Source organism: Saccopteryx leptura, chromosome 7 (genome assembly GCF_036850995.1).
Source record: "Saccopteryx leptura isolate mSacLep1 chromosome 7, mSacLep1_pri_phased_curated, whole genome shotgun sequence".
In the NCBI taxonomy this organism is placed as follows: Eukaryota; Metazoa; Chordata; class Mammalia; order Chiroptera; family Emballonuridae; genus Saccopteryx; species Saccopteryx leptura.
In genome coordinates, this window is record NC_089509.1 from 91,396,788 (window position 1) to 91,408,977 (window position 12,190).

At 39.2% G+C, this 12,190-nt stretch overlaps 1 protein-coding gene across 2 annotated transcripts in view; it reads left to right on the forward strand.

Moving 5' to 3' along the window:
- Positions 1 to 12,190, forward strand: part of PARD3B (par-3 family cell polarity regulator beta) — a 1,075,922-nt gene that overhangs the window by 587,855 nt on the left and 475,877 nt on the right. The gene's annotated exons all lie outside the window — the stretch shown is intronic.

Sequence of the window (12,190 nt, forward strand, 5' to 3'; positions counted from 1 at the left end):
CAGGAAGCCCCGATAGAGGATGGCCTCTCGGATGTGACCCTCTGTCATTCCAGAGGCCCTCACATCCATTTCCTGGTCATTTCTCCTGCCTGCCACATAAGAGAAGTGTACTGAATTCTTATGTTTTCTGGACCATGTCCTCCTTCCGGAGCAAATGGATACTGTCACAAATTTAGCAGCACCTTTAGCCAGCCTTCTTTCCATTTGCGGCAAGCTGGGCTGAAAGTCAAATAAGGAATTTATGTAATAGCATCACAACAATTTAGCTCTTTCTAGTATCATTACTAAAAAAAAACTGTGCTTCCGAAGTAATCTTTGCAGAATCCCAGTCTGGAAGATCCTTTGATCTGCCCACCCCCTGACTGGGTGAGAGTTTATTAAAGAGGTGTTTGCATGAGGGACATGATTGCAGAAGGAACTTTGAGCTTAGTGGTGGTAACAGAGTTGGATTGGTGAAACAGCTGGGTCCGCGTCTGCACTAGGAATGAAAACTGAGCTGCCCAGTCGTGGTTTGTTTGGTCTGTTCTGTGAGAGGCTAGTCTGTAAGCTCTTTTCCATCCCTGGCTCCTGAAAAAAAAAAAATGTGTTTAGTGCAAAGTGTCGGATGAAGCTATCTTTCTGTTAAGGAAAGATCCTAAAAACTGATGGTTATTTATCTATTTTATGCCTTATTTATTAAGAGCTTCAGTGAGAGGGCGACAATGTGTTATGTGTCATGAGTGTGCACATATGTGTGCACATGCCTTCTTTCATTTATTGAAGAGAAAGGACTATTTTTGCTATTTCTTTGTTAACCCCTTTAATGTTTTATATTTTGACCTACTGCCTTATCTTTAAATTATCTTGAAAAATCACAGCAATCCCTGGTGGGGACAACCAGCTGAGAAAATTTCAAATGCATTTATAATTTCTACCTGCCAAGTTTGCCTGCTATTAAGTGATGGCCTCAGCAAGTGGGATTAACTATATTTCAAAGAAGCAAGTCACTCCTGCCTGGCATGATTGAGATCCGGAAGTTAGCCACGTGTGTCGTGCTGATTTGACCTTCACGTAGGAATATTGCTCTTGCTGAGAAAAAATAATGATGCACACGTGTGTGGAGACTCCCTTCATAGTCGCTGTGCTTAGTGCTCTTCAACACTGCCTTACTTACCAGTCCCTGTGACTCCCTCAGCCAGTGACAGGTGGCTCCAGCTCTTTCCCGGTTTTCTCTGTCTTCTTAAGTGAAAAATTCACATCTTCAGATGTCAAATTATTTAACATCATACATCACGCAAGAATTTTTGTTTGAAATTTGAGACGAACCTCATTTAATTGATATATTATTTTATTCCCTTTGGCTATTTGATTCAAATGATTCCATGCTTAATTAACCAAGGTACTTAAGGAAGAGTTAATATTATAGCAGTTATTGTGGATAAGTAGCAGAAATTGAAGAATGATTTCAGAACGATTTTTCTACAATAACCAAAGTGCCTGAGTTCTGTTTTGAAATTTAAATTATTATGCAAAAACTGAAATGCAGTGCTGTATTTTATGGATTCTCCAAGTAACACAGTGGTGGTGACAAGATGGAGTCCATGCTGAGATAGAGTCTCCATTTCTGCTTCTCCCTGCAAGAATTCCTTTTTTTTTTTTTTTACTGTATTTTCATTCAACTAATTTGTATTCAGTCCTAGTCAGAGCTCTGCAACATGAACTCCAGAGGTGAATAAGATGTGTTTCTGTCCAAGGGGAGCTTCTAGCCCATAAAGAAAAGAAAAATGACGACTTGAGGAAATCATGCAAATAAAGTGTTACAGTGATTCAAAGTTGGGAACGAAGAAAACTTTCGAAAATACAACAGACTTTAAGAAGGGTTTTGATGATTGAATAGAATTTTAAAATGAAAAGCTGCTGGGGGTGGGGGTGGGAAGTAGAGTTCGCAAGTTAGAAAGAGAGATTAGAAAATTTAAAGTACATCAAGGAGATTGTGGGTAGACCAACTTGTCAGATTACTGTGCAAGGGGCTAACATGAGAAGTTGTGCTATTTGGAATAAATTGGAAGGAGCAAAGTGATGTTAGGATACCTGCTATGAGCTTACTGTGATTCACTAAAATGTAGTAGTTAGAAGCTTAGATTCTGGGATCAATCAGATGTGAGTTGAATCCTGGCTCTAGGACTCCTGGCTCTATGACTGATTGGACGAATGGCCTTGAGTACGTTACCTCCCTGAGCCTCCCTTTCTCATCCTTCACGTGAGGATCAGGTTATTGTCTGCCTAAGAGACGGCTCGCATTAAATGAGATGTATGTAAATGACTTAGAATAGGGTATAGAATGGGATTCAATAAATGTTACTGTTATCATCATTGCTCATCTGAATGATAAATATTAAATGTACACTTAGAGTTGCCCACTCATAACTAAAAGAGAGAAAAAGGTAGAATACTTTAGTTTGGGCATCTGATAGATGTCAGGGTGATGGAGTAGGAAATATCAGTAATTCTAAAGTTTTGAGTTTGGATGTCTAGGGACAGCATTAAAAGATGTATGGGTTGGTTTGGAGGAGAGAACAATTATTTTGTCCTAGAATTGTCTTTCTTTCATGGATCCCAAGCTGGTCTATGGGCCTGTGATCATCAGCACTTGTCCCTTCTCTCTACTCTCTAGCCATTCCAAACTCTTTTTGCCTGTTTAAGATGATCTGAGGGCCCCTCTCCTTGCCAGGTATTTTCTATGAGCCTTCCTCTGTCTAGGACACCCCTGCCTTCCCTTTCACGTCACAGCTCCGTAAGATATCTGCTTACAGGTCCCTTCCTTGAGCAGAGCTTCCTTGGAGCCCCCCGTGCCAGTTATGGAGCCCACTTCATTTCCCATTTGTATTCAGTCTGCCCTTTACCCGTGCCCCTGACCCATATTGTTCAAATTGCTGCATTAGACCTTCAGCACTGTAGAGAAATAATGATTAAGAGCTGGATTTGGGAGTCGGGTAGCCTGAATGTGAATCCCTGCTTTCCTATCCTACTCAGTCTCTCAATGCCTCCGTTTCCTTACCTGTCAAGTGCTGATAACAGCATGTGATATGTGAGAATTAGCTGAGCATAGATGCTAGCACATGATAAATCTCAAATAATGTTAGCTCGTCTTATTCCCTGTGCCTGGTGCACACTATGTGCTCAGTAAATATTTGTTGACTGAAGAAAGGAAAGGTTTGCATTATTAAAGCAGATGACGTAGAAGCCTAAAAAAAAGATATTGCTAATAGAGCTATTACCCCTAATCCATTCCTAATCTTTATCTAATGCATTATCTATTCTGCTATACTTGTTTTAAACCAAATAAAAAATAGACAGAGGTTTCCTCAGATTTCAGGGCATTGCAATCTTTAATACAGCTACACAAAACAGAAAGGGTAGGGATAGTTAGGATTGAATGTAGATGACAATTTATACCTAAATTAAACTACCTTTTAAATTATCATCAGGGCATTTGCATAATCTAGTGCAGTTTACTTGTAAAGATGTTGGAAAGTATTACCTTTTATTTAAAAAAATATATTGGAGGTATTTTTAAAATGTTAAAAGTATTTTTTTAGATGTTTCAATCTTGGCTATAATAACTTGTTAGAACAGTGGTTCTCAAAGTGGCCTTTTAGGCCAGCCATGTGGTGTCACCTGGGAACTTGATACACATGCACATTCCCAGGCTCCCTCCATATCAGAGAACTTGAAAATCTAGAGGTGGCGCTCAAAGAGGTGTTTTAACAACACCGGAAGGATAGTTCTGAGGCTCACTCAAGGTTGAGAACCTTTGGAATAGTGGTTGCATTATAAACAGCGTATGGACAATAGGGTAACTCAGTGACTATAATTGACTAGCTGCAGTAATCAAATTTTCAACTTTTTCTATCCTGCAAACAGTTTTTGCTCTGTGAAAAATATTCTGTGAAAAATTTAAGCCCTGCGTCTCTTTGGCCACATGCCCCTCATTTTGGCCATGGGCCAGTGCTGAGCACAATCCAATTCCTCAACTCAATTACACCTGATTCATTTAGGCAAACTCAATTGTACTTGACTTTTTCAGGCCCAACTCGATTGTGCTTTAAAGTTTTCACACTCAGTTTGATTGTGTTCAAAATTTGTTAGGTGCCACCTTGTTACTTGTAGATTTAGACACTTACCAAAGGAAGGTATTTCCAGGAAAGCTTAAGAAATTGGGTTATTGGTATTCATTTGCAGTTATACCAGTTTCCCTTCTCCCTTCCTCTTTATCTCCAACGTGGGATGCTAGAGGGTAAGAAATGCCCCACTGGCCTCTGACATGGACCGTGCCCTCCCATCCCCCCATATGCTGTGGTTGAGCTCATGACAAAGATTTTAAAACTCCTAAGAAAGTGATCTTCACTGACTCTCACAAAGCAACACTGCTGAGGTATTCCCATTTATCTCATTTTGTTTGTTTGTTTCTTTGTTTTTTAGATAGCAAAACGGGGCACTGAGATATTGGCCCTTTTCAGAATTTACATCGTTTGTCAAAATCAGGAACATTTTTTAAGTAAGACTTCCACCTCACGGAGATAAGCATCATCCCTTCTCTCGCTTGTGCTGTGCATGAGATTCTGGGTCCTCGATCTCTGCCAGTTTTTTGAACGCGTTCAATAACCCACAAGGCTGAGGGATTAATAGTCATTTGCTACTCCCTGGGAAGTACTTATACCTGAAAGAATTTTACTGAACCCTTGTCAGCAAAATCTAGTCTTGGCAAAATAGATGATGATAAATGCTCTGGTTCAGCATTATTAAAACAGATGGAGGAAGTGCTGGCCGTTTTGCCTGGTTGTATGGCTTCCAGGTGTCAGAATGAAAATACTTAATGGCCTTTATCACAAGACTGGTTTTGTTGGAGAGTGGAAGGTGGTGGAAGGAGGCATTTTCTATGCTGAAAAGAAGTTCTCATGACATTTCAGAGGATTGGGGCCTAATTACATTTTCTTGCAAAGTTAAGAATGAGGAGCCAAGAGACTTAGCTGTGCTCTCATGGCACGGAAATATGTCTTACTAGTGGTCACTGTGGCCACAATTGGGCTTTTGCGGGCTAAAAAAAAAGGCAGTTTGTGAATATATATGTTTAAACAGCTCAGAAAAATTAATATTGTGACCATCGACAAACTCTCTCCTTCTTAGTATCCATTAAACCAAATGTTACCAGTAATTCATGCCAGCTGTTGATACGGAGCAGCTGGATAAGATGGTGGTTACAAAACTCGGGGGAAGACCTTGTTGCTTAATTACCTCGACCCTTGCAATATGTCCATTTGTTCAGGTACATTTTCTGTAAAAGGGTGTGTAAAGAATAAGGGGGGGGGGAATGTACTACCCTAATTGATTGCGGTTGACTTGTCCAGCTGTTATCAGAGTAAATACCCTACTTGTGAAACTGCCACTACAGTCCCTTGGCTTTTGAAAGTGTACTTAGAGATTTGAACATGTTTCCTCTGCCTGTTTTTCAGGAATATCTGTGATCTTTATCAAAAGAATATCAGTTTACAACTGCTACTTTCTTTTCTTCCTTAAGGGCTGATAAAACAGAGATAGACACTTAAATAACAATCTGTTGCCTCTTACCTCTTCCCATGCTCTGTCCCCAAAGATTCTCTGAGCAATGACTTTTAAATATGTTCTCATTATTTTTAATGAGTGTGCAGAACATATGACGCATAATGCACCAGTAAATAGGTGCCCTTTTACTGAACTTGTCAGATATAATAAAACGTGGAAGGAAATAAGATTCATTTTTTTTCTTTAAGATATTATAATCATTTAAATTAAGATGTCCAAGTACAAATCACATAATATCCAATTCCTGTTGCTGCCTAAATGAAGCCCCACCACAGTTCCGGTTCTCTTTTAAATAAAGAATGTTTGATCACCATGGTTAAAAAGACAAAAGAACATTTAATATTGTTATATCTCTTTAAGTTTACCCTTCTGTAAATCTGCCCCAATGGCAGGATATTCAATTACAAACGAGTCCAATTATGTTTCCTGACTACTTATTGAGTTCTAGGAAGGACTTTTATCACTAGTCTTTCCATAATTAATCCTTTGCCTTTCTTAGAGGCTTTGCATTTAAGCAAGCATTGTTTAACAGCTTGAAATGCTGTTTCAGTTTTCTTATATTTTCTCTTTTTTTCCTCTTCCTTCTTCTCCCCTTTTATTTTTTGCATCTGACCTATCATCCTGCCTTTCTAGAAAGCAAATAACATTCAGTATGGTATTTGTCAATTGCAGGCTATATTTATTTCTACATTACATTAAGATGTCAGATGGTGCTGAAGAGGAAGGTAATAGTACATTATATTAAATTACGTTAAAATGCCACAGGGTAGATGAAGATGGTAGTAGAATGGGGGAGAAAAGGTTTCCAAGAACAACAAAGCCTCTGTGAGTTGTTACTGCCTATGTACAGGCTGGGGCAGACGTAGGTTTGCAGTTGTGAGTACACAAAACACAGTTTATTCTTGAATTATTATATATTAATTATTATATCATTTTCTATATGAACAACTGTAAAGCTACTTTTGCCACACCGTGTATTGGAGCCCACAGCTTTTGGTTTATGGAACTGTGGGCCTTGACACCCTGCAGGTGAGTCACAACGTTCAGCCAGACAGGAGAGGGCTTGTCCCCTTGCTCTCCATCCCAGCAGCTATATTTCATCTATAGACTTGACTTCCACCTTATGGGGAAAAATACCGAGAAACACATAAGCAAAAAAAAAACCCCCAAAAGTAGAAAAATAGAGAAACACCCGACCAATACATCATACCTGTGACTTGCTTGCCTTTGATCTCCTGAGCACCAAATGCTTCCCTCCCATGATGCTCAGGGAGAGGTTGACATTCGGGAGAATTGTCTTCTTGGGTCTCCAGGTCCCTTTATTTCTGGGTGCACATTGAGAATAATAGGACCTGATTGTTCAACAAATATTTACTGAATATATGCTATTTCCAGGTTAGTTGATCAAATGCATGTTGAACGTTTATTTGTGCTCAGTGCTGAGCTATGCACTGGGTATTTTCACATTATTAAATCAGGCACTTTGCTAAGTGCCGTTAGAGAAACCAGGTACGGATGTGGCATAGTGTCTGTCATCTGTGAGGAAAGCTGATAGGAGGGAAACAGTTGCACAAATTTAAGGAAGAAGCTGACAGGTGAATAGTGAACCAGAAGTTCACTGTCAAAAGGGAGAACTCCATAAGGGCCTTATTAAGATCATGAAAAATTTCATTTGTGAGGCGCGACTGGGTTCCAGATAGAGCCAACAAAGCAAGGAGAGAAAATACCTTAGGGATGTGGAGAAACATGAAGCAAGACAGGAAGAAAACCAGGAAAAGGGAGGAGAGAGGAAAGGAATATTTTAGCTACAGTATTAATATTGTTGGCAACTTATATGATGATCACAAGAGCAAAATTTGCAAGTCCATAACAGGATCATGTCTAGGGATAATATAGAAATGCCACTAAATGTGAATTTAAGATCTATCTTTATGCCCTCTTTTATAAGGTCTGTGTTCATAGGTTGTCTGTTTATTAAGTTTTGTGTCTGGCTTACTCATGCAGCTGGCCTCCTGTATGTGGCTGTCAGTGGGCGCTGGCTCTTGGGTAGGGCACACTGGCTCTCGTTCACGCTATCTCTTACCCTCCAGAAGGCCCGTCTGGCTTCCTTACATGACAGTCTCAGGACAGCAGAAGTATGAGTGCAGGGCTCTCTAGGCCTGGCCTTGCCAGTTGTACGGTGTCACTTCTGGCTCATTCTTCTTCTTTAAAATAACTTCTTATTTTTCAATTATAGCCGATATACACTATTATATTAGTTTCAGGTATATAACATAGTGATTAGACATTTATATAACTTACAAAGTAATCACCCAATAACCCTTGTACTCATCTGACACCATACATAGTTATTACAGTACAGTGTTAATGACTATATTCCTCATGCTCTACTTTACATCCAAGGGACTGTTTTTATAACTGGCAATTTGTACATTATAAGCCCTTCCAGTTTTTCATCTATTCCCCTATTCCCCCTTCTATGTGGCAACCATCAAAATGTTCTCTGTATCTATGAGTTTGTTTCTATTTTTTTAGATTCTACATATAATTCAAATCATACTTATTTCACTTCACATAACGCCCTCTAGATCCATCCGTGTTATTGTAGATAGCAAGATTTCATTTTGTCAAGCCTGACCAGGCGGTGGCGCAGTGGATAGAGCATCGGACTGGGATGCAGAGGACCCAGGTTTGAGACCCCAAGGTCGCCAGCTTGAGTGTGGGCTCATCTGGTTTGAGTAAACTCACCAGCTTCGACCCAAGGTCGCTGGCTCGAGCAAAGGGTTACTGGGTTTGCTGTAGCCCCACGGTCAAGGCACATATGAGAAAGCAATCAACGAACAACGAAGGTGTCGCAATGCGCAACGAAAAACTAATGATTGATGCTTCTCATCTCTCCATTCCTGTCTGTCTGTCCCTGTCTATCCCTCTCTCTGTCTCAGTAAAAAAAAAAGATTTCATTCTTTCTTATGACTGAAAGCTATTTTATTGTGTATATGTACCATTTCTTTATCTATTCATCTATTGATGCACACTTAGATTGCTTCCATATCTTAGCTATTGTAAATAATGCTAAAATGAACATATAGATACATTATATCTTTTTGAATTACTGTTTGGGGTTTCCTTGGATAAATATCCAGAAGTGGCATTTATGGGTCCTTTTTGTTTCATTATAACCTTTGTTTTAAATTCTATTTTTGTTTGATATAAATATTTCTACCTCGGCTTTTCTGTTGTTTCTCTTTGCATGAAATGTCTTTTTCCATCCTTTTACTTTCAGTCTATGTGTCTTTCAAACTGAAGTAGGTCTCTTATAGGGATCATATGAATAGGTTTTGTTTTCTTATCTGTTCAGCCACCTTATGTCATTAGATTGGAAAATTTAATCCATTTGCATTTCAAGTAATAGTTGACAGATATGTTGTTATTGCTATTTTATTATAAATGTCTTTTATCTTTATATTTTTTTCTTTTTCTGAAAGAAGTCCCTTTAACATTTTTTGCTATGTTGTTTTGGAGATGATGAGCTCCTTTAGCTTTTTCATGTCTGGAAAGCTGTTTCTCTGTCCTACGATTCTAAATGATAGCTTTGCTGGATAGAGTAATCTTGGTTAGAGGTCCTTTTTTATCACTTTTAATAGGTTTTTTGTTTGTTTGTTTGTTTGTTTGTTTGTTTTGGGGGGGTTGGTACATCAATGGCAGGGATTAACCCTTAAGCTAATTGGTTGTGAGGATTGGTCATGACTACAGTGGAGGAGCTATTGTGAAGGGGCTGACCACACAGAGCAGGATTATTTTAGCAGGGCTCAGGTGCCTGCTGAAAATGCTCTGGAGCTAAGCACAATGTTTACCTATGCCACCGTCTTGACCAGAAGCCTCTTCTGCCACATTCTCTTGGTCAAAGCAAGTCACAAAGCCAGTCAAGATCCAAGGGAGAAGCAGATAGATTCTATGATTAAATGGAAAGATTAGCAGTCACATCCAGGAGGCATAATTTATTGATATCAATAATCTCTCACATTAGATTAGGAAATTTAAAGAAAGCATACTGTTCTATAGCAGAATGAGTGTAGGACAGGGATATAAGACTTGGGTTATTGCCTGAGCACTGCCGCTAGATGTTTGAGTTTTAGAAAAGCCATTTAACCTCTTGGGTTGTATCTTTCTTAATGACTTGACAAAAATTTTGAGTTTTTTCTTGATGCAAATACTGTACAAAAGATGTAGTTTCACTACTTTGTTGTTTAACAGCATTTTTAACTATGATATTCTTGCTAAACATAAATTCTTATTCCTACTCTAACTACTTCTCTCCCTAGATGAGGGATAGATATGGTTTACCCTTTCTTCTACCATCACATTCGGAGATTTACTCTTTTATAGTAGACACTGTGGATAAAAAAAAGGGGCCATATGCTAAAGCTGTCAGGCTTAGGGGAGGCCTGCATAGTGGGCCTTACAAACCCAGTAACTGAAAGCCAGTCATAACGGGTAGTCCTGTCCTAGGCCTGTAGCTTCTTTGACAAAGGTCAGTCTTTACCTTACATGAGCCATTTTATTGTCCTTTTGCAACTAAGATAACATCACCTTTGAAATGTCAGAGTAATCTCCTTTTCCAGACCCCTCAGGGCACAGCTGAGAAGGAGGGAACAGAAAACCCCTCACTGTTATCTTGTTCCCCAAACACCATCTCTGTGTGCTATAAATAGTCATTATTAACCATCCTGTACTCACCAATGTGAAAGAAATATGTCTCTCCGTTTCACTTTTTATTGAACCCCAGAAATTCCCCAGCTTTGTTTTCTCTCTCCGCCTTAATCTAACCCCAGTGGGTTTCCTGTAACCCTCCTTCTGTCTTCTCCTTTTTCTCTAATGTATACAATGAGGGGCATAACTGCCATTCTCCAGAGCATTCTTTCAGTCCATGGAGATGTTACTTCCCAGTACTGACATCAGTTTAGCTCGGATAAACTCATACAAAGCCTCTACAGGTCTGGACATTTCCTATTATGTTGACCACACACACAACCGGAACAGGGGACTGGGAGTAGAAGTTGGATTGTGTAGGTTGTGATAAACAAATAAATATTAAAATTAAATTATCAAAAGAAAAAGTAACTTGACAGTAAATAAGGAAAAGAGATTCCTTATCTATACAATGAGGAATGGCCTCTTAGGTCTCTTCCTAATGCAAAATAATCTTCTCTGAATTTCTGTGCATCAAATCTGAGCATGGCACTCGATGGAGAGAGTGCCTGGATCATGAATGACCTGTATACTGTATGAAAGGGCAGCAGGAGTGTGCCTCTGAGTGTTTGTTCCACATGTCAGAATGCCCTGGGAGCATTTGACCTAAACAGTGCCTTCCCCTAAGTGAATGTAGAGCTAACAAATTGCGAACAGATATCTTTCTCATGCCCACCTTTTTGATCTCCAGCCATTGTGGTGCTTACTGCCCCAGTGGTTAGTAACACAGCTGGAGCCCTTCCTCTGATCCACTCCTGAGGCCACATGGCTGCGGGTGTCATGGGAAACTTCACTTCCACAGCCAGTGTGAAAGGAAATGTGTTCTCCTTTCTAAAGGTGGTAGTGCAGGTGTGTTTTCCCATAGAACATCCCAGTAAAATGTAAATCACTACCTACTGTTATATTTTAGAGATGCAGTGGAATAAACAAACCTGTTTTCTAATTGAAACTCAGGCTAAATTTACCAGTACTTCTTTTGAGAGAGAAAAAATAATTTAAGTTGCAAGAACCAGGTTTACATACTTAGAACATATAACCTGTTTTCTAATTGTCTTTATCCACCGTTAGTTTATTTAAAGCTGATTTTCAAAGAAAAGTGAATAAATTGTAAACACTATTTAGTAAAGTTTTGGCTATCCTTGATGCAATAAAAAAAATCTCTGGGTTCTGGATTCTTTTTTTTTTTTTTTCCTGGATTCTTTTATTTGAAAAATATTAGTGGCCTGACTGGGCGGTGGCGCAGTAGATAGAGCATCTGACTGGGACACAGAGGACCCAGGTTCGAGACCCTGAGATCACCAGCTTGAGCTTGGGCTCATCTGGTTTAAGCAAGGTTCGCCAGCTTGAGCTCAAAGTTACTGGCTTGAGCAAGGGTCGGGTCACTTGGTCTGCTGTAGCCCCCCAGTTAAGGCACATATAAGAAAGCAATCAATGAGCTACTAAGGTACCACAACAAAGAATTGATGCTTCTCATCTCTCTCCCTTCCTGTCTGTCTGTCCCTATCTGTTCCTTTCTCTGTCTCTCTCTCTCTGCCTTTGTCACACACATGCAAAAAAATGAGTAATATGAGTGTGTCAACATTAGCAACTTGTTGAAAATTTGGCAGATTATTTTCAATGTAATTATTAATGCAAGCCACTTCAATTTCTCTCTGGTACTGGACAGGCTGTAAATAAGTTATATAAATAAATATTAATGCAATTATATTGCATTAATTTGGTAATTTTATGTACTATGTAGGCATGCATAGAAAATTAAAGATGAAGGCTGCTGAACTTGTTCATGTTTGAAAATATACATAAGAGTGACTTATTCCCTGTATCATAAAGAGTTAGAAAT